The sequence below is a fragment of the Hyla sarda genome, chromosome 10, assembly GCF_029499605.1.
Source record: "Hyla sarda isolate aHylSar1 chromosome 10, aHylSar1.hap1, whole genome shotgun sequence".
NCBI classification, from domain to species: domain Eukaryota; kingdom Metazoa; phylum Chordata; class Amphibia; order Anura; family Hylidae; genus Hyla; species Hyla sarda.
The window spans coordinates 100,821,461-100,844,404 of record NC_079198.1 but is presented as its reverse complement, the minus strand read 5'-3'; positions in this window follow the sequence as shown (position 1 = coordinate 100,844,404).

Here is a 22,944-nt window from a genome sequence, read left to right as displayed (position 1 = left end):
ATAGATAGGTCATCAACATTGTAATATGGGGAATAACCCTTGAAGGGACTATTTTATTGAGAAATCACAATGATAAATTAGTTAACAAATCAGAACCCCTCAGACAGAATCCTCGTCTCTATCTAAACTGGATATGGTTAGAAAGACCTTTTCCCATTTTGGGGGCTGAGCAAATCTATGCCTTTTAATAGTGGCACTACAGAGACATCCCCTACAGATTACAGCTGATTGCTGAAGGTACTGGCCGCAGGACTTTCTTTGATCACGTTGAAGTCCTTTTATCCTTTTGACAAAGAGGCACCATCCAAAGTGGACTACCAATTTATTGGATAAAATTCCATTTGAATACTTAATATTCAATATAATAAAATATGATAACATTACTGCTGCAGTTTTTTAAAGAAATTAGGGTGATAAATAGGGTTCAAGTCCTAGGAAAAATGTGTGGGAACTCACTCACAAGATTTCCACTCAAGGGCTGGTCCTGCAGGACACCTGCCAATGGGAACAGTGTTCCTATTGTGGTAACTCTGTTCCTATGCGTTCCTGCAGGACTTGAGCCCTGGTAACACAATAAGAGTACTGGGCAACCTTAAAGGGTTTCCTGGGCATCCATGTTTTCTTAATGCTTCTAGGTACAGTAAAAGTAAAAAAAAAAAAAAAAAAAAAAAAAAAAAAAGCCATATTCATTTGCCCTTATCCAGAAGTGTTGATGGTGCCTGGTTGAGTAGATATTTCCTTCATTGATGATATGTCACAGGAGAAAGAAGCAGAGAGTAGTGGGGATCAGAAATGGGGAATGGGGAAAGGTGAGTTTTTCTTCTTTTTTATTCTCACTGCACCTAGAGGCATTATTTAAAAACTTTGTGTGCCCCGAAAATCCTTTAAGTAGGTCCCAAGTAGATGATCCCCCAGTGACCTCCAAGGGGCCTAATAGGGCGAAGGAAAGGGGCTAATGTACTTATATGAGAGAACCTTTTTTAGAATCAATTGGCATATTTAGAAAGTAAACCTTCTTAAGTGCCATGACTCAGTCTTGTATATTTTAATTCCCTGTTTTTCATATAAATATTCTCCCTCTCTACTTTCCTAACCGGCTGGTCTGGCCTGTGAATATTCCATACTTATACACTATAAAAGCTTAATAAACATTAATTGTCAAAGAAGAAAGATTCTATAGCCAGTTGACTTTTTATTTGTCTATTAAATTGAAATTCAAAATAAACACAATTTCAATTTAGAATACATTAATTGGGTCTGCTAAAAAAAAAAATAATAATAAAGGCCTATAATTGTTATTAGAAAGCCTGTTGGTAATGCTCAGTGCCAGAGGGGCATTTTGACACTTATTTTGGCTGCACAATAAAATGTTCACACAATGGCGAGCTCCCTCACCAAACAAAATCCTCCGGTGTATGAAGTGGTTTCTACAGCACTGAGCGTTCCATTATTCTAATATGTGAAACAGCTTTATGTTTGCGGTCAGCGAGGATTTTATGCGGTCTGCAATTAATAGGCCTGGAAAGAACTGATAGGAGACACCCCATAAATAAAAACACGGAGCATGGAGACCCCGTGCCATCGGTCACACAGTACGAGCCTTTGTTCTTACACTGCTCGAATTCATGAATCCAACATCTCTAATTTCCAAATATTAATTAAAAGACGCTGTTTGCAATAATGATTTAATTTTTTCAACCAGTTTCCAGGGTATTTTTTTCTCTCTTCCTAGTTAAAAAAAATATTTCATATTTAAAAGCACTTGCTACTGTTTATGTTCGAGATCTCAGCCAAACTGATGTCTCGCTGCAAAATGCTTGTAAACATTTCTGTTCTACATTAGTGAAATGAAAGCTTCCAGAGGAAAAATAATCAGGAGAAAACACAGCTTGTTATGTAATGGAGTTTCTAGAAAGGTTATTGACTCATGTATACATAATGTTTTGTTGTGCTTTTTGCTTTAAATGTTTTTTTGTATTTTAAATTTTTGGGGGGCATCCAGATGTTACAGTCAAGTCTCTAGTGAAATATTTAGTGTACTACAAAAAATGTTTGTTTGTTTTTTGTTCTTTTTTTTTTGGGGGGGGGGGGAGTCAGTGCCACTTTAAAGAGAATGCTCTAGGTATGGCAATTTTTCTAACATTTTTTTTTTTAGTAGAATTTTCCAGGGAGACCCTCACGATCTCTGTACAGCATCCGGGGTTAATTTAGAATGCTGGGTGCAGGCAGCGGGGGTCTTGACATCATAACCACGCCCCTTCATGATGTCACGGCCACACACCCTAAATGCAAGTCTATGGGAGGGGCATGGTGGTGGCCACACCCCCTCCCATAGACTTGCATTGAGGGGGCGTGGTGTGACGTCACAAGGGTCATGGCCAGCCCATTGTCACGAGCTCCAAGCATTTGAAACAAAATGTTCTGAATGCTTGGGCAGCGGAGTACCCTTTTAAATGTCCACCTGAGTCTCCTTATAAATGTATGGTCTATAAATCTTAAACAAGTTTTCCTAGCACAAGAAATCAAGAATCATCATTTCCCGATAATAGGGATGTGAGCCACACATATTTCAAGCCCCTCAATGAATGAACTTCACAAGTTTTCTCTGCAAAATGGAGGGATTTTACCATTGGTCACCAGACAAATATTTGGTGGTAACTGCAGGATATTTTGGTGCATGTTAAGAAGAGGATCCATGGTTTTATTTTAACAGTTAAAGGGGTACTCCAGTGGAAAGCAATTTTTTTAATCAACTGGTGCCAGAACGTTAAACAGATTTGTAAATTAGGTAAAAACTGGGAATGTGCAGCTCACAATTAACTAGCCGAGGTAAGAGGGCTGTACACCTAAACCTGGTGTTGTTATAAGGGAAACAAAAACTAAAAAAGTAGCCAACCCCTCTAGGCTAGCATCAGTTGCCTGATACACTGATGTAATGGTAAAAATGATGACTGGATCGTGCTTCAATTATAATATGAAAGTGCAAATTTATTACACAATATAAAATACATACAAAATATAAACAATAACTCCTCGAAACACAAGGGCCCTTGTGCCGAGGAAAATTACAATATAAAACTTATAAAACTTATACACACACCAATAGCTAGCATTGAGAATTTTTTGAGAATTTTTTAACAATGCAAAAGTATTTTAAATCCAACCTCCGATATTTCAAATGGGTTAAATGTCCCTTAAAAGGTATGGATTCCAATTATACGTAAGGTAAAGTCCCATATAGGATAGATTCCAAATTTTAAACGTAGAATAGGTAAATTATAGTTACCAGTCTGCAATACATCCCGATAGAAATTCACCTTGAGTTGAAAATGTGGAGTCCGCACGGTTAGGTGGTACCAGGCGCTGGCATGCGTCCTCGCGGCGGTCTGCCTGCCACAGACCAGCTGTAATAATAACCGCTTGCTGATGTTTCGCTGCAGATGGTAACCACACGATGAAGCAGGTGTGGACTTCTAGGTAACTCGATGGTGGGTGACGTCACAGGCGCATGGGCAATGCTGCCTGGAAGATGATTCCGGGAATGGTGTACTGCTTAGCAGAACTGGATCGGAGTTCGCCTTTGAATAGTCAGGTAGCGGTGATGTATAATATTCTTATACCTAGACGCGTTTCTGGGCTCACATGTGCTTTATACACGGCCCTTTCCTCAGTAGGCTTGCATGTTAAAAAATTCTCAAAAAATTCTCAATGCTAGCTATTGGTGTGTGTATAAGTTTTATAAGTTTTATATTGTAATTTTCCTCGGCACAAGGGCCCTTCTGGTTCGAGGAGTTATTGTTTATATTTTATATGTATTTTATATTTTGTAATAAATTTGCACTTTCATATTATAATTGAAGCACGATCCAGTCATCATTTTTATCATTACATCACTGTATCAGGCAACTGATGCTAGCCTAGAGGGGTTGGCTACTTTTTTAGATTTGTAAATTACTTCTATTTAAAAATCTCAATCCTTCCAGTACTTATCAGCTGCTATATGCTCCACAGGAAGTTATTTTCGTTTTGAACTTCTTTTCTGTTTGACCACAGTGCTCTCTGCTGACACCTCTGTCTATGTCAGGAACTGTCTAGGGCAGGAGCAAATCCCCATAACATATCTATCCTGCTCTGGGCAGTTCCTGACATGGACAGAGGTGTCAGCAGAGAGCACAGTGTGAAAGAACTACACAACTTCCTCTGGAGCATACATGTTACGCCGAGTGCTCCGGGTCCCTGCTCCTCCCCGAAGCGCTCGCGGCGTTTCTCTCCCTGCAGCGCCCCGGTCAGACCCGCTGACCGGGAGCGCTGCACTGACATGGCCGGCGGTGATGCGATTCGCATAGCGGGACGCGCCCGCCCGCGAATCGCATCCCAGGTCACTTACCTGTCCCGGTCCCCGACTGTCATGCTCTGGCGCACGCGGCTCCGCTCTCTAGGGCGCGCGCGCCAGCGCTCTGAGATTTAAAGGGCCAGTGAACCAATGATGGTGCCTGGCCCAATCAGCCTGATTAGCTTGCACCTGTTCCTTGCCCTACTTATACCTCACTTCCCCTGCACTCCCTTGCCGGATCTTGTTGCCTTGTGCCTTGAGAAAGCTTTACTGTGTTACCCATACTGTGTTCCAGACCTCCTGCTATTCCACCATTGACTACGAACCTTGCCGCCTGTCCCGACCTTCTGCTACATCTGACCTTGCTCTTGTCTACTCCCTTGTACCGCGCTTATCTCAGCAGTCAGAGAGGTTGAGCCGTTGCCAGTGGATACGACCTGGTTGCTACCGCCGCTGCAAGACCATCCCGCTTTGCGGCGGGCTCTGGTGAATACCAGTAGCAACTTAGAACCGGTCCACTGACACGGTCCACGCCAATCCCTCTCTGGCACAGAGGATCCACCTCCAGCCTGCCGAATCGTGACAGTAAATGTCAACTGCACCCGGGATTCCCAGCCAGTCTCCCAATGTCAACTGCACCCGGGATTCCCAGCCAGTCTCCCATGCCGGTACTTACCAGGCCCTAAGCTGGGTAGCAGTTTGCAAACTGACAAGAGCAGGCACGTTCAGCTTAGGATGGCCGTTGACAGTGGATACGACCTGGTTGCTACCGCCGCTGCAAGACCATCCCGCTTTGTGGCGGGCTCTGGTGAATACCAGTAGCAACTTAGAACCGGTCCACTGACACGGTCCACGCCAATCCCTCTCTGGCACAGAGGATCCACCTCCAGCCTGCCGAATCGTGACAATACAGCAGCTGATAAGTACTGGAAGGATTACGATTTTTAAATAGAAGTAATTTACAATTATGTGAAACTTTCTGGCACCGGTTGATTTAAAAAAAAAAATTCCACTGCTGTACCCCTTTAAGGGGTTAATGTGAATATATCTGGTGGTATAGAACAATAAAGACATTAATTCCAGTGTCCCTGGATATCTAGGGTAGTAAAGGTCAGTTTTTTTAGTGCTCTGGGACAGTGAAGAAGTTAACGTAAATATTCCAGGTGGAGTGCAGTGGAAGGATTAATGTTTGGTGTCCAGTAGTTACCCACCTCTCCAATCTAGTGTTGTCCTGGTTGTAATATCCTGTTTCCCTTGTGACCTTCTGAGTACAGGGAAGGGATAGAGAGGACTGTGTTGCTGTTTCTGTATGGCCAAACAGTTTTATGACCAGGCAGAGTGGTTTGGGAGTGCTCTGACTGATCAGTAAGGGCAGAGTCAGCAGGTGGTGAGGGAGGGCCTGTAGGTTAGAGCAGTGTTTCCCAACCCAGTCCTCAAGGCACACCAACATTCCAGGTTTTTTCAGTTACTCCATTGGAATAGAACAGGGAAAAATTTAAATCCTGGACTGGCGTTCTGCCTTGAGGACTGGGTTGGGAAACACTGGGTTAGAGGCCCGGTCACAACTGTGACTGCTGTGACCTATTTCAGCCTGTAAGTAGGTGAAGATCCCAAAGGTCAGAGCCCCACCAATCAGAATATTGTAGCATATATTATTAATGTTATAGTTGTAATGAAGACTTAAAGGGGTATTCCACTGCGCAGCGTTTAGAACAAACTGCTGAAGCCGGCGCCGGGAGCTCGTGACATCATAACCCGCTCCCTTATGAGTCATGCCTCGCCCCTCAATGCAAGTCTATGGGAGGGGGCGTGGCGGCAGTCATGCCCCCTCCCATAGACTTGCATTGAGGGTGCTGAGCAGCGGAGTACCCCTTTAAGACACATAATCTGAAGTCACACTTTAAATAAAAGTATGCAGCTCAATGGGAATATTTTCTTATACATTGCTGCATTCCATTGTTGTGACAAGTTGCTCGTATCCTCAACTGCGCTTATATCTGTACTGTGTTAACAGCTGTAACTTCAAAACTATTAGAATTATTTACTGAAGTCCCTCAGCTACATAAAGCCAGAAAAATGCAGCCTCAGATTTATCAAAAGAAAGAAATCCCGGTGAAAGCAGTTGCAGTCTGCCCTTACATAAATCTCTGGAGGTTTTTTTTTTTTTTTTACATGTAACAGAGAAAGGGAGGTTGTATGTCAGTAGTACCTGGTACTATGGTTTATGACTGTTATCACTACTATACAGAAAAAACTTCTCCTTGTTATACAGAAATAAAATAGGACATAACTCATATTATTAACCCCTTACTAGAGATGAGCGAATTTTTGGAAATTTTCCCAAAAATGTGGTTTGATTCGTTATTAAAAATGGCTATTTCTGGGCTACAGAGAGCCTCAATGGGTGTAGAACACTTTGCCTTGTCGTAACACGCATAGGTAGTGTGCTGTGTTAGTGAAATAATACTGACATTTACCATAGCCATATGACTATGGCTTTTAGTGATCACCCTAACTGGTCCCTATTAGCTTTAGAGTTGTTGTACACCCCAGTGCGGCAGTACAGAGTCGCTGTGTAGTACACCCAAAAGTGTACTTGCTCTTTCCTTTTCCTGTCACTGCTTTTCTGCAGTTATTTGGGCTTGTGATGAATCGCTGCTGTAAAGTTGTTTTTCTGTGCAACACACACACTGCTCTCTGCAATAAAACACTGAAATGGCTGGCTGCAGCGATGGCTGCTGATTATGTAGGGCTGTGACATCACAGGGCTGTCTGGTTGCTGATAGGCTGCATGCTGCATGTGATTCAGGGTCATTCTGCCTACCCGCCTTCCCAGAGTTCCTTGCACATGTGGAGCCGCCATTTAAGATGCCCTGGAGCCTGGAGCGCACTAAATTGAGTTTAATGAAGCGATTAGTTTTATCGTATGGCGGCGATATTCGGATTTGTTACGAATTGAATTTTTCATGAAATTCGTAAAGAATTCGGATTCATCAGATTCAATTTGCTCATCCCTACCCCTTACCAGTGTAGACAATTTTGGTCTTGAGGTCCAGAAGAATTTTCTTTATTTTTATTTTTTTTGTTTTCCCACATCAGTATGGGTATATGGTAAAAGGTCTTGTTCTTTCACAGAACAAAGTGTAGTGTTTTTTTAGTTATCATTTTGGAGCATTTAAAAATAGTAAGTTATTTTGGGGAAGTTAAAAAAATAATTAATCTAATGCCTAAAATAATATATTATTTATGTGTCCACTGTACTTTTTTTGGTCTCTGCTATTAGCCGTCCCTTACTTTGACTACACCAGCTAATAACAAGGTGGTGGAACTGGACTTTATATTACAGTAGTTGTCTTTCATGGGTCCTCATAGAGACTTAGTGAGGGACAAAATGTATAACATATATCAACCAGTTACAACAATAAATATAAGAATAGGTTGCTCTAAAGACCTCACTAGATTCCAGCATGGTCCTGTAATAGGATACAAGACAGTCTGTGACATTTCTTCCCTCCATGATCAGTCAGTGGTATGATTGAAAAGTGGACGTGGTTAGAAACCACAGCAACACAGCCACAAAGCTGAGACCGTGTAAAATTACAGAGAAGTAGTTCAGTGCTGAGTCACATAGTGCATAAAATCACCAACACTTGAAACTTCATGGCATGGGTTTTCATGGCTGAGCAGCTTCACGCCAGCTTACAGTGGGGAGAACAAGTATTTGATACACTGCCGATTTTTCAGGTTTTCCTACTTACAAAGCATGTAGATGTCTGTAATATTTATTATAGGTACTCTTCAACTGTGATTTAAAAAAAAAAGAATTTGCATTTTAATGCATGACATACAGTCATGGCCGTAAATGTTGGCATCGCTGAAGTATTTGACACAGAAAAGGATTGCAGTAACACATTTTTTGCCATACACATGTTTATTCCCTTTGTCTGTACTGGAACTAAACCAAAAAGGGAAGAAAAAAAAGCAAATTAATCATAATGTCACACCAAACTCAAAAAAGGGGCTGGACAAAATTATTGGAACCCTTTCAAAATTGGTCAAAAATAAGATTGTTTAAAGCATGTGATGCTCCTTTAAACTCAACTGGGGCAAGTAACAGGTGTGGGCAATAAAAAAAATCACACCTGAAAGCAGATAAAAAGGAGAGAAGTTCACTTAGTCTTTGCATTGTGTGTCTGTGTGCCAAACTTAGCATGGACAACAGAAAGAGAAGAGAACTGTCTGAGGACTTGAGAACCAAAATTGTGGAAAAATATCAACAATCTCAAGGATACAAGTCCATCTCCAGAGATCTAGATTTGCCTTTGTCCACAGTGCGCAACATTATCAAGAAGTTTGTAGCCCATGGCACTGTAGCTAATCTCCCTGGGTGTGGACGGAAGAGAAAAATTGATGAAAGGTGTCAACACAGGATAGTCCGGATGGTGGATAAGCAGCCCCAAACAAGTTCCAAAGATATTCAAGCTGTCCTGCAGGCTCAGGGAGCATCAGTGTCAGCACAAAATATCCGCCAACATTTAAATGAAATGAAACGCTCTGGCAGGAGACCCAGGAGGACCCCACTGCTGACACCGAGACATAAAAAAGCAAGACTGTATTTTGCCAAAATGAACTTGACTAAGCTAAAATCCTTCTGGGAAATTGTCTTGTGGACAGATGAGACCAAGATAGAGCTTTTTGGTAAAGCACATCATTCTACTGTTTACCGAAAATGGAATGAGGCCTACAAAGAAAAGAACACAGTACCTACAGTGAAATATGGTGGAAGTTCAATTATGTTTTGGGGTTGTTTTGCTGCCTCATGCACTGGGTGCCTTGAATGTGTGCAAGGCATCATGAAATCTGAGGATTACCAACCACTGTACAGCCCAGTGTCAGAAAGCTGGGTTTGCATCAAAGATCTTGGGTTTCCAGCAGGACAATGACCCCAAACATACATCAAAAAGCCCCCAGAAATGGATGGCAACAAAGTGCTGGAGAGTTCTGAAGTGGCCAGCAATGAGTTCAGATCTAAATCCCATTGAACACCTGTGAAGAGATCTTAATATTGCTGTTGGGGAAAAGGCGTCAATAAGAGAGACCTGGAGCAGTTTTCAAAGGAAGAGTGGTTCAACATTCCGTCTGAGAGGTGTAAGAAGCTTATTGATGGTTATAGGAAGCCACTGATTTCAGTTATTTTTTCCAAAGGATGTGCAACCAAATATTAAGTGAAGGGTGCCAATAGTTTTGTTAAGCGCATTTTTGGAGTTTGGTGTGACATAATGTCCAATTTGCTTTTTTTCCTCCCTTTTTTTATTTAGTTCCAATACACACAAAGAGAATAAACATGTGTATAGTAATACATATGTTACTGCAATCCTTTTCTATGAGAAATACTTAATTTTCTTGAAAAATTTCCGGGGTGCCAACATTTACGTCCATGACTGTAAGCATTTGATCACCTAAAGACTTAAGAATTCCGGATCTTACAGACCGGTTATTTTTTCTTTAAGAAGTCCTCCGGTTTTCCACTCATTACCCGTATTAAGTGCACCTGTTTGAACTTGTTACCTGTAGAAAAGACACCTGTTCACACACTCAATCAAACAGACTCCAACCTCTGCACAATGGCCAAGACCAGAGAGCTGTGTAAGGACACCAGGGATAAAATTGAAGACCTACACAAAGTTGGGATGGGCTAAAGGACAATAGGCAAGAAACTTGGTGAGAAGGGAACAACTGTTGGTGCAATGATTAGAAAATGTAAGAAGTTCAAGATGACGGTCAATCTTCTTCAGTCTGGGGCTCCATGCAAGATCTCCCTTGTGTCTATTCATCTACCTATCTATCTATCTACAAATATCCAAGACAATGTAGAGCAGCACTCCCTGCTCCTCCCCGGAGCGCTCGCGGCGTTTCTCTCTCTGCAGCGCCCCGGTCAGACCCGCTGACCGGGATCGCTGCACTGACACTGCCGGCGGGGATGCGATTCGCATAGCGGGACGCGCCCGCTCGCGAATCGCATCCCAAGTCACTCACCTGTCCCGCCCCTGGCTGTCATGTCCTGGCGCGCGCGGCTCCGCTCCTTAGGGCGCGCCAGCTCTCTAAGATTTAAAGGGCCAGTGCACCAATGATTGGTGCCTGGCCCAATCAGCCTAATTAGCTTCCACCTGCTCCCTGTCCATATTACCTCACTTCCCTTGCACTTCCTTTCCGGATCTTGTTGCCTTGTGCCAGTGAAAGCGTTTGTGTTGTCCAAAGCCTGTGTTCCAGATCTTCTGCTATCCACATTGACTACGAACCTTGCCGCCTGCCCCGACCTTCTGCTACGTCTGACCTTGCCTCTGTCTAGTCCTTCTGTCCCACGCCTTCTCAGCAGTCAGTGAGGTTGAGCCGTTGCCAGTGGATACGACCTGGTTGCTACCGCCGCAGCAAGACCATCCCGCTTTGCGGCAGGCTCTGGTGAAAACCAGTAGCAACTTAGAACCGGTCCACCGAGACGGTCCACGCCAATCCCTCGCTGACACAGAGGATCCACATCCAGCTAGCTGAATCGTGACAGTAGATCCGGTCATGGATCCCGCTGAGGTACCGCTGCCAAGTCTCACTGACCTATTTACGGTGGTCGCTCAGCAATCGGAGCAAATTGCCCAACAAGGACAGCAGCTGTCACAGTTGACCGCCACGTTACAGCAACTTCTGCCACTGCTACAGCAGCAACCATCTCCTCCGCCAGCTCCTACACCTCCTCCGTAGCAAGTGGCCGCTCCTAGCCTCCGCTTGTCCCTGCCGGACAAGTTTGATGGGGACTCCCGACTCTGCCGTGGCTTCTTGTCTCAATGTTCCCTGCATATGGAGATGTTGTCGGACCAATTTCCTTCTGAACGGTCTAAGGTGGCGTTCGTAGTGAGTCTTCTATCTGGAAAGGCTTTGTCTTGGGCCACACCGCTCTGGGACCGCAATGATCCTGCCACAGCCACAGTCCAGTCCTTCTTCACTGAAGTCCGTAGTGTCTTCGAGGAACCAGCCCGAGCTTCTTCTGCCGAGACTGCCCTGCTGAACCTGGTCCAGGGTAATTCTTCAGTAGGCGAGTACGCCATCCAATTTCGTACTCTCGCTTCCGAATTATCTTGGAATAACGAGGCTCACTGCGCGACCTTTAAAAAAGGCCTATCCAGTAACATCAAGGATGTGCTGGCCGCACGAGAGATTCCTGCCAACCTGCAAGAACTTATCCATTTGGCCACCCGCATTGACATGCGTTTTTCTGAGAGACACCAGGAGCTCCGCCAGGAAAAAGACCTTGATCTCTGGGCACCTCTCCCACAGTATCCTTTGCAATCTACGCCTGTGCCTCCCGCCGAGGAGGCTATGCAAGTGGATCGGTCTCGCCTGACCCAGGAAGAGAGGACTCGCCGTAGGGAAAAAAATCTTTGTCTGTACTGCGCCAGTACAGAACATTTCTTGGTGGATTGCCCTATTCGTCCTCCACGTCTGGGAAACGCACGCACGCACCCAGCTCACGTGGGTGTGGCGTCTCTTGGTACGAAGTCTGCTTCTCCACGTCTCACGGTGCCCGTGCGGATTTCTCCTTCTGCCAACTCCTCCCTCTCAGCCGTGGCCTGCTTGGACTCTGGTGCCTCTGGCAATTTTATTCTGGACTCTTTGGTGAATAAGTTCTGCATCCCGGTGACCCGTCTCGTCAAGCCGCTCTACATTTCCTTGGTCAACGGAGTTAAATTGGATTGCACCGTGCGTTACCGCACAGAACCCCTCTTAATGTGCATTGGACCCCATCACGAAAAGATTGAATTGTTCGTCCTTCCCAACTGTACCTCTGAAGTCCTCCTCGGTCTACCATGGCTCCAGCATCATTCTCCCACCCTTGACTGGACCACCGGGGAGATCAAGAATTGGGGTTCTGCTTGCCGTAAGAAATGCCTCACCTCTGCTCCCAGTCCCGTCTGTCGGGCCTCAGTGTCTCCTCCTGTGCCTGGTCTCCCCAAGGCCTATCAGTACTGTGCCGTGCCTCCTCATAGCCCCCGTCCTGGTGACACTCTGCCCCGTGCCAAGCTTCACCCTCTGCCCTCCCTCCCCATTCCCACTCCTGCTGAACTGCCTGCCTTTGAGGAAACCCTACAATCGCTCCCAGTGTCCTAGTCCCACGTGAAGCAATTGCCAGACAAAAAAAGGGGGAGACCTAAGGGGGGGGGGGGTACTGTTGCGCCGAGCGCTCCGGGTCCCTGCTCCTCCCCGGAGCGCTCGCAGCGTTTCTCTCTCTGCAGCGCCCCGGTCAGACCCGCTGACCGGGAGCGCTGCACTGACACTGCCGGCGGGGATGCGATTCGCATAGCGGGACGTGCCCGCTCGCGAATTGCATCCCAAGTCATTCACCTGTCCCGGCCCCCGGCTGTCATGTCTTGGCGCGCGCGGCTCCGCTCCTTAGGGCGCGCGCGCGCCAGCTCTCTAAGATTTAAAGGGCCAGTGCACCAATGATTGGTGCCTGGCCCAATCAGCCTAATTAGCTTCCACCTGCTCCCTGTCCATATTACCTCATTTCCCCTGCACTTCCTTTCCGGATCTTGTTGCCTTGTGCCAGTGAAAGCGTTTGTGTTGTCCAAAGCCTGTGTTCCAGATCTTCTGCTATCCACATTGACTACGAACCTTGCCGCCTGCCCCGACCTTTTCTACATCTGACCTTGCCTCTGTCTAGTCCTTCTGTCCCACGCCTTCTCAGCAGTCAGCGAGGTTGAGCCATTGCCGGTGAATATGACCTGGTTGCTACCGCCGCAGCAAGACCATCCGGCTTTGCAGCGGGCTCTGGTGAAAACCAGTAGATACTTAGAACCGGTCCACCGACACAGTCCACGCCAAACCCTTGCTGACACAGAGGATCCACATCCAGCTAGCCGAATTGTGACAACATTGACTATGATTGTTGAGGCCACAAGGAAGGTATCCAAGGTTCAGCTACTGCCCTCTAGCTACTGTCACATTACATAACATCTGCCCTACATAACATCTGCCATATCTATGTCATTGTTGTAGATAGATAGACAGATAGATAGATAAATAGATTTAATATAACCTCTGCCAACTTCTGTGCAAGCCGCTTTTAATGTATCACATGTAAATGCAGAATTACAACACCGATCAAACCAGCTTAACAAAGGATCCTGGGAGTTGTTACTTTACAGCAGCTGTAAACCCAGCATTTGTTAGCCTCTGCCTTATTCTCTAGGCTTCAGCTACAAACGGGATGCATCTGGGATATATTATGTTTACCCTTCTGCAAAGAAAACTGCTTTCTCCAGTCTACATATACTGCTAATGTCTGCATTAACAATCTAAACAATGTCCATGCCAAAAGCTTGATTTCTCCTCTAAGTCTTTCCTATAGATAACGCCTGAGGTTACCCAAATTCAGGAATAGCTTTCCTATAAACATTGCAGTTTGATTATGACCTTTATGTCTGGATAATATACACAGTGTGGCGGATTTATATTATATAGACTTGATTGCTTCTACTAATCAGTCAGCAGGAAGAAGAGGCAGGGAATTGTGTGGAAACGACTGGATGTAGATGTATCTTGGCACTACAGATTCAGCTAAACATCTCTTACGATCCTTGGAAAATTAGTAGATGGCAACGTTTCATTTTTACTTCTGAATTATTTGAAGTGTAGATAAACACTCATTTTTCTGAAAGTGACTTGTTATAATTCATTAATTTAGTTAGCGACTGCAGAAAATTAGGAAATGTCATATACTGATAGATTGAGGGTCAACTGTACATAAAACTACAACACAGTCCCTTCCATCTGAACAAAGTGCTATTCAGTTCCTGGCATGGCGGGAATAAGCAAAAGGGAACAGAGGACCCAAGAGGTCATCTATGAAATATGTTATAAAATTTTAAAAATAAACAATACTCCTTTAAATTGTATTTAGCTCTAACATAACCTCCACTAAAAAAAAAAGAATTTAAATTATCTCTGCAAAGTTTTGTCCTATTAAAGGGGTACTCTGGGAAAAACAGCATATCCCCTACTCATAGGATGGGGGATAAGTGTCTGATCACGGGGGTGAGACCGCTGGGATCTCTTGTATGGTGTCTGACTCTTGCTGCTCAACTTACCATCCTGAGAGCTCCAGCCCTCGCCTTGGAGATGAGCAGAAAAGGTGACCCACTCAGCCAATCACCGTCTGAGAAGGGAACCCCGCCGTGGTTGTTTTTTTGCTGAGCGGACCATCACTCCTGCTTATCTCTGAAGGTAGGGTCCAGAGCGCTCAAGAGCATGGTAAGTTGAGCAGTGGGAGCCAGGCCCCATACAGGAGATTGTGGGGGGTCCCAATAGTCGGACCCCTTACAATCAAACACTTATCCCCTATTTTGTGGTTAAGGAATAAGTTGTGTTCCCTGGAGTAACCTTAAGGCAGCGTCCACATAGATCTTGCAGATTCCAAAGCAGAATCCACTCCAGTTCCAATTCCATGTCACAGTTCTAATAGTGCAGGCCAGTTCTTGATGTGCAATCAGGGAACTGCATTGGGAAGTCACAGGGTCCTGGCTGATGGCGGTTGGAGTGCCATTGATAGTACACATGCAAATGAAAACCAAGATACTGGGACTCGAGGAGCTTCTTTCCAAATGGATAACTTTATTAAACAGGAGAATTTCATCCCAGGGTAAAGGTACATAGCTTAAAGGGGTATTCCAGGTATTTTTTTTATTTGACAATGCTACAGGGGCTGTAAAGTTAGTGTAGTTCATAATATAGTGTCTGTACCTGATGGTTTTCTCACAATTGCTCTGTGATTTTCACCCCAATATTTATTTTTAACAGCATACAAAATTACTGTTGTCTCAGATTTTTCCCAGGTAGCAATGCGGCCGAGAACTGACTCACTAGTCAGCTGATGACAGGGAGCCTGTCTGCTTCAACAGGTGGAGGGATCGCTTGGTGGGAGAGAGATCAATCTGCAACTAATGCAACAGCTGTAGGCACCCTGATTGAAAACCACAGGTCTTTGAATGGATGCAGCTCATTTATGTTTCAATGGGTGGGGTGGCTGATGTGTGGGAGGGAGGAAAATGTAATTGTGGGATTTGTAGTCAAAAAAAGAAAAGTGAAACAGGAAATACCAGTTCACAAAAAGCTAGCCACAGTGTTATGGCAATCTCACAACATAGCCATTTAGCCCCAAGACGAGTGCAGATCCTTCCTAAGCATTTCCATTACTGTCTGCCAGGTACGTACTAAAAAATCACCTTATGGTGGATATCCCCTTTAAAATGCAAGTGGTTGCTGGTAGAGAAGAGATAACCCATGCCGAGTCAATGTACAATGTAGTGAAGTAAGTTCCTGAGATAGTTGATTTCCTGTGTTGATAAAGAAATCACACTGGTTAGCTACCTGCAGTGTGGTCTGTACCTGACCTTAAGTCCATAGAGGCAAAAGACAGCTATAGGGTCCTCAAAATTGCTATCCCATCAGACTAGAGAACTCTGGCTTCAGAAGGCCACAGGTCCACTTTAGAATACAGTGGCTGCAAGAAAGAGATGTCCCTCAAAAGTCCATGTGGTGGCCAGGCAACTAACAACACCACAATCCTAGTATGCCTTGGCAACTAACTTCAGACTTAAGACTCTAAACTTAAACTCGAAACTCAAGATTCGAGATCCTAAAGACAACTCCTTTAGTGGGTTACTGCAAGTACAGAGTGTTAATCCATGGACTTATTCTGATCACCATATTGGAGCCGGGAAGGAATTTTTCCTGTGTCTTGGGGCAGTTGGCATCAGCCTCATGGGGGGGTTGCCTTCCTCTGGATCAACACAGTAAGGTTTAGGTCGAACTTGATGGACTCTTGACTTTTTTAAACCTTATAAACTATGTACCTATGGTTATACAGTCATGGCCCTAAATGTTGGCACCCCATGAAATTTTTCAAGAACATGAAGTATTTCTCACAGAAGAGGATTGCAGTAACATATATTTTGCTATACACATGTTTATTCCCTTTGTGTGTATTGGAACTAAACCAAAAAAGGGAGGAAAAAAAGAAAATATGGACATAATGTAACACCAAACTGCAAAAATGTGCTGGACAAAATTATTGGCATCCTTAACTTAATATTTGGTTGCACACCCTTTGGAAAAAACGAACTGAAATCAGTCGCTTCCTTTAACCATCAATAAGCTTCTTACACCTCTCAGTCGGAGTGTTGGACCATTCTTCCTTTGCAAACTGCTCCAGGTCTCTCTTATTGGGAGGGCGCCTTCTCTAAACAGCAATTTTAAGATCTCTCCACAGGTGTTCAAAGGGATTTAGATCTGGACACATTGCTGGCCCCTTTAGAACTCTCCAGCGCTTTGTTGCCATCCATTCCTGGGGGCTTTTTGACATATGTTTGGGGTCATTGTCCTGCTGGAAGACCCAAGATCTTGGATGCAAACCCAGTTTTCTGACACTGGGCTGAACAGTGCGACCCAAAAATCCATTGTTAAACCTCAGATTTCATGATGCCTTGTACACATTCAAGGCACCCAGCGCCAGAGGCAGCAAAGCAACCCCAAAACATAATTGAACCTCCACCATATTTCACTGTAGGTACTGTGTTCTTTTCTTTGTAGGCCTCGTTCCGTTTTTTGGTAAATAGTAGAATGACGTGATTTACCAAAAAGCTCTATTTGGTCTCATCTGTACACAAGACATTTTACCAGAAGGATTTTGGCTTACTCAAGTTCATTTTGGCAAAATGCAGTCTTGCTTTTTTATGTCTCTGTGTCAGCAGTGGGGTACTCCTGGGTCTCCTGCCATAGCGTTTCATTTCACTTAAATGTCGACGGATAGTTTGTGCTGACACTGATGCTCCCTAAACCTGCAGGACAGCTTGAATATCTTTGGAACTTGTTTGGGGCTGCTTATCCACCATAAAGACTAACCAGTTGAGGAGAAATTGAAGTGTTTTGAGCAGGAGGGTAGTTCTACTGATGTTTTTCTTGAGGAGTCAGATGAGGAGAATGAGGATAAGAAAGTGGGACCTGAGATGGAGAGGGAATTTTTCAAAGGTTAAGGGGACAAGCAACCTACACAAGGTGACAGTGATGATGATGTTGACGACAAGGAACTTGATAACCGACCTTGGCAGTATGGGACATAGGTAAAATAAACTGGGGCCTCTGAAAAGCAGGCAAGGATGTCGAGCTTACTGTTTTATTGCTTGGGCACTGACAGGTATATCAAGCACCTGAGAGAAAAAGCCACACTCTTAGACCTTTGGTATAAAGCCAAAAGAGGGGAATTGTTTACACCTCCTGAGAAGAAGAATAAATTGGTCTTTTATAGGGAGAAGCTACCCAGACAGCTTGCCATGGCTTTCCAGCAACAAATACCTGCCAAACAGGGTTCAAGTCTGGCATTAATTGTCACTAAAGGGATGGACACCACCACCTGAACAATCAGGTTGATGCATACCTAAGCTGCGCCCTTACTCTGACAGACATCATGAGCCCAGACCTCATGCACTTCTGGGTCGCCAGACCATTGATCAGAACTTGCCAAAGTTGCTATGGGTGTTCTGTCTTGTTCACCCTCTAGCATAGCATAAGTGAGAGTGTTCAGTGCAGTAAGCTGTGTCACCCCTAAATGAAAAGGATTGTCTGCCAGCAACATTACAACATGCATGTTTATTCAAATGAATCAGCCATAGATAAGGTAGGAATTTAAAACTCATCTGCCAGATGCCACTGATAAGACAGTACTACCACTACCCCTGCTGTCTACTGCCATCTACAACTCTCACAAGTCTGTCACTGCCTGCTGTCTGCTGGCTACTACACCTCCCTCCAGTCCACCACTGCCTGCTGTCCGCTGGCTACTATAACCCCCACCAGGTCACCACTATGTGCTGAACTCTGGCTACTACTACTACTACAAACAGTCCACTATTTCCTGCATTCCACTGGCTACTACAACTACAACCAGTGCACCATAGTCTGTTGTCTGCTGGCTACAACTACCACCAGTCCACCATCACCCTTGCTTCTGCTACTACCGGCCAGGCCTACATACACAACTCATGATCCCCATAAGGGATCTTTTTTTTTTTTTTTTTTTTTTTAGGGGGGGGGGGGGAGGATGCTTCTATTCCTTCTTTACTATTCTGGGACACCAATCATGCTGCAACTCCCAAAAAAAGGAGAATTTTTTGAACGCTTGGAAAAAGCCATTGCCAAGCCATTCACTTGCTACACTCAAAAACATGTTTATTTCATTACATTTGACTTAATTGATATTGTAAATACAAACTTAATTTAATATAAAAGTACAGTGGGGCGTATTCATGAAAAGTGGGATAGGTGAACGTCATTTTACTCCCTTAATTCATGTGGTATAAACTGTGTGCCTGCATCAAATTTATAACATGGTGCAGAGCATGTGATAAATCTGGTGCTCATCACGTCTTACATTAGTACTCTACTTTGTATGGTGTTTTTGTGTGACTTTTTAATCTGTGTGACAATTATGCAACTTTTTAATAAAGATGTCCACAATTTGTTTGTAAGCTCTTTTTTTATTTGGTGCCAATTAGGTGGGTTGCGCCAAAGTATGCGACTTTTTTGTTAGCGTCTCATTTTCATAAATCCCTGACAACTGCAAAAAGAAAACCAAAAACACGTTTACCACAGCAGCAAACCAAAACACAAGTAAATGAAAAGTCACAGGAAATATTGAGACAAATTTACCCAAGAAAACCAGGGTGAAATGCCTCATAAATACCCCCCAGTATGTTTATGAATACATAGTTAATTTGCCTACAGTTGTTTAGTATTAGTTCTTCCATTCCTATCAGTTTTTTCATTTCTTCATTCCTCAATTTATTTGGAAAAGCTTCAGTGGATGAATATGAAGATTTATTTGACTGATCATATATAATACTTTTCGGAATTTCCTTTCTTAAACTAAAAAATAGAATATTTTTTTTAATGACCAGGATTACAAGGCCATGAACCTGCGAGGAAAATGATTCTCGTGTAAGCTTTGTTTCTACAGAATAATTCACTGGAGTAGTTAGGACACTGACGGCGACCTTGATCAAGAACAACCGGCATTATAAGATGGCATTTTTTAACTCAAGGTTATAGCTTATTATACTAAGAATAGAGAATTCTCCTTTGTGTGAGAGACCTTGACTATTCCATTGTATCTGAAAGGTGAGAAAAGAGCAATGTGTCAGGCACCAGCGTTCAGTCTTATACCACGGAAATCAAAATGACATTTTATTCTCATAGTCAGTGCTTTTAACAGGGTGAAAGAAGGACATTGCCTCACGCATCCTATGGCCTTCACCTGTATCCTTTTATTGTTCCCTCTTTTTTTTTTAAAAGGATGCACATGGACTGAAATATAGCTAATGTTTATTGATAATAGTGTATGTATGAATGTATTTGTTGTGTAACACTGTGTAGGTGTCCTGATCTCTTGAAGGTTGTCTGGGTGCAGTAGCTGAATGACGGAAACAGACTCTTGCAGTAGACCGCTACTAGAAGAGGCTAAAGGTCCTATTACATGGGGATATTATCAGGCCAGTATTGCCTTGAAAATCAGGCTAAGCGATAAGCCAATGAATAAGCAAACACTTGTTCTTACACTATGTGAATTTAACTAGAGAAAAAAACAGACATGGTCGCACATCCAAAAAATGCACCTTGATCTAATGCTTCTCAGCAACATTTATTAAACTAACAGGTCGTTAATGTACTTTATGATCATGAAGTGCAAACCTGCTAGCCACGTCACAGCCACCTATAAGTAGCGGGTCCCTAAAATCCCTAGTATACAATGGCGCACCACTGAGTGGCGACCACCACCGCCTCCACACCAGTGCCCACAGGGGGAATGACCCATTGGCAGAGCAGACCCAATGCCACTGAAACCAGTTCCTGGGCCTTGCCTCCCCACAGACACGGCACCAGGGTAGTAATGGATGCCACACAGAACCACACCAGTGTGAACAGATGTGAAAAGCTCACTCACCATGTAGAGGCTGGGAGGCTGCCAGAAAAGAATAGGGCCCTAATGCAGCTTCCTGCTAATTTATATAGGCCTGGACTGAGGGGGAGGGCAGAGTGCTGACCAAGTGAAAACAAAAAAAGAGGGGAATAGAAAACACAACGTGAATTTAACTAGAGAAAAAAACAGACATGGTCTTACACTTATAATATTGTTTTAGAAGGCTAGAAAATCCTAGTTCATCAGCTATCAGCTGCTCATCTCCCCACATTGGCAAAAGATGGAATATTCGAAATGCAAATTTTTACCGTGAATATTGGCACTTCACGATTTTGCGAATATTTAGAATATAGCACTATATATTTGTAATGACAAATATTTTTTTTTCTTCACAGTACACATCACAACAATGATATGTACTGAGTAAAAGAAGGTAGGTTAGTTTAGCAGATAGGTTCTAGTGTAGGGTATAGTGTTAGAGTTAAAAGATATAATCGCGCATGCGCACTATATGAATTTCATTACGATTTTCACATGGAAAAATAAGTGAACGAACACAGCGAATATGCGAATTTTACGAACATAGGACGAATATTCATCCATATTTTTGCAAAATATCTCGAATTCGAATATGGCCCTTGCTGCTCATCACTACTGCTGACATCTCTGTCCATGTCAGGAACTGTGCAGAGCAGGAGAGGTTTGCTATGCTGATTTGCTCCTGGTCTGGACAGTTCCTGATACAGGACAGAGGTGTCAGCAGAGAGCACTGTGGTCAGACAGAAAAGAATAACTCAACTTCCTCTGTACTATACAGCAGCTCCTAAGTACAGGAAGGATTAAGATTTTTTAATAGAAGTAATTAAAAAATCTGTTTAATTTTCTGGAGCCAGTTGATATGAAAAAAATTGTTTTCCAATAACGTACCCCTTTAAAGCTTCCTGCAACCAGGCATCCAAGCTGTGACACACTATTTGTAGTACTAGTCTTCACTTATGGGACCTTTCAGTCTTTGTCAAGCTCCTCTCATTATGTGTGATCACAACTTCTGCATCCTCTATACCAGTGGTTTCAAACTGTGGCCCTCAAGATGTTGCAAAAATTCAACTCCCAGCATGCCCAGACAGCCGTTGGCTGTATGGGCATGCTGAGGGTTGAAGTTTTGCAACATTTGGAGGGCCATAGTTTGAGTCCACTGCTCTATACTATTGCTATGCCCCTGTTTTGCTCATTCTCTTTTTTTCCCATGTCCAAAATAACATAGCTCAGTCTGTTTTTTTTTTTATATAATGTATATATATATATATATATATATATATATATATATATATGTGTGTGTGTGGTGAGCTTGTGGGGATGTAGGGTAGGTAGGGTGTAGCTGTGCAGTGGTGAAAGGGTGTTGGATTAACCCTTAACTGTTGTGACGCCAGGGTGCGGGTTCTTCCTCTGTATATATATGTATCCTACCACCACCCATCCCAGGAACGATAGGGAGGAATAAAGGATTGTCCACAACCAGAGGTTTAGTAAACTGGAAATAACTTTACTGCAACTTTTATGCAGGTTAACAGTAGTAACAGTATTTACAGAGGACCAGACTTAAGTTCCTCACAGTTGGTTGAGACCTTGTAGGGAAATAAGCTCTGAGGCTTGCTTTATGCTGTTCCACTGAATTTAGGGTTTGGTTTTAGATTCAGTAGTCACGTAGATTTAAGATTGAGTGTAGTTGAACTTACAGTTTTGTATTCGGCTGAAGTTAGCAGGCTTCAGGCCTAGATTTGTCTTGCAGGTATGCACGGAGCTTCTCTCTCTCTCTGCTAGTCCGGAACCCAAGAGAGCATGGGGAGAAGAGAGCAATCATTGGATACAGCGCCCTTATAAGGCAAGGGGGCAGGTTCATAGCTTATTGGATCCACCAACTGTCAGTCCTTTCACAAAGCATTGTGGTACATCATGTGACTCACTCACGTGTCCTGGAAGGTCCTTAAGCTTAACCTAACAGTATGCTTAGTAGTCATGTGACCTAAGGTCCTGGAAGTACTACACATATCTATATATTATATACCAATTATATACATCAAACACATAAAATTAAAGAAGGAAGAGGTGACAAGGGGTTATCCCACTAGGAGGATCCTACTGGTACGCAGGAACTCTGACTTTGGGGACTTAGCACACAAGGTACGGTACTACGTACGGTACCGGGACACCACAAATATATATATATTATCTTGAGAGATTTAGCTCTAGTCACCATGACCAGAAGTTCTGTTTGTTGGTCTTAGTTGGAAGATGCATTGGCTTAATGTGTAACAGTGCCCCTAGTGGCAAACTTTAGACATGTCAGAAAGAGTATTTATTTGAAATCTTATCATACAAAAACATTTTTACTAAATTAGTACAAATATATTTTAATGGTTCTTTTAAGACTTTTTTTTCCCATCAAAATAGATTTGAAAATAAAACAAGATTTGAAGACCTGATATTGATTTTACATTTACTTGGTTACCAGACATCACTTTTAATATGACTGAAAGTTTACAGTGCCGCTGAAAAGGTTAACGCTCACATTATGTAACTGATATGTTTTCTT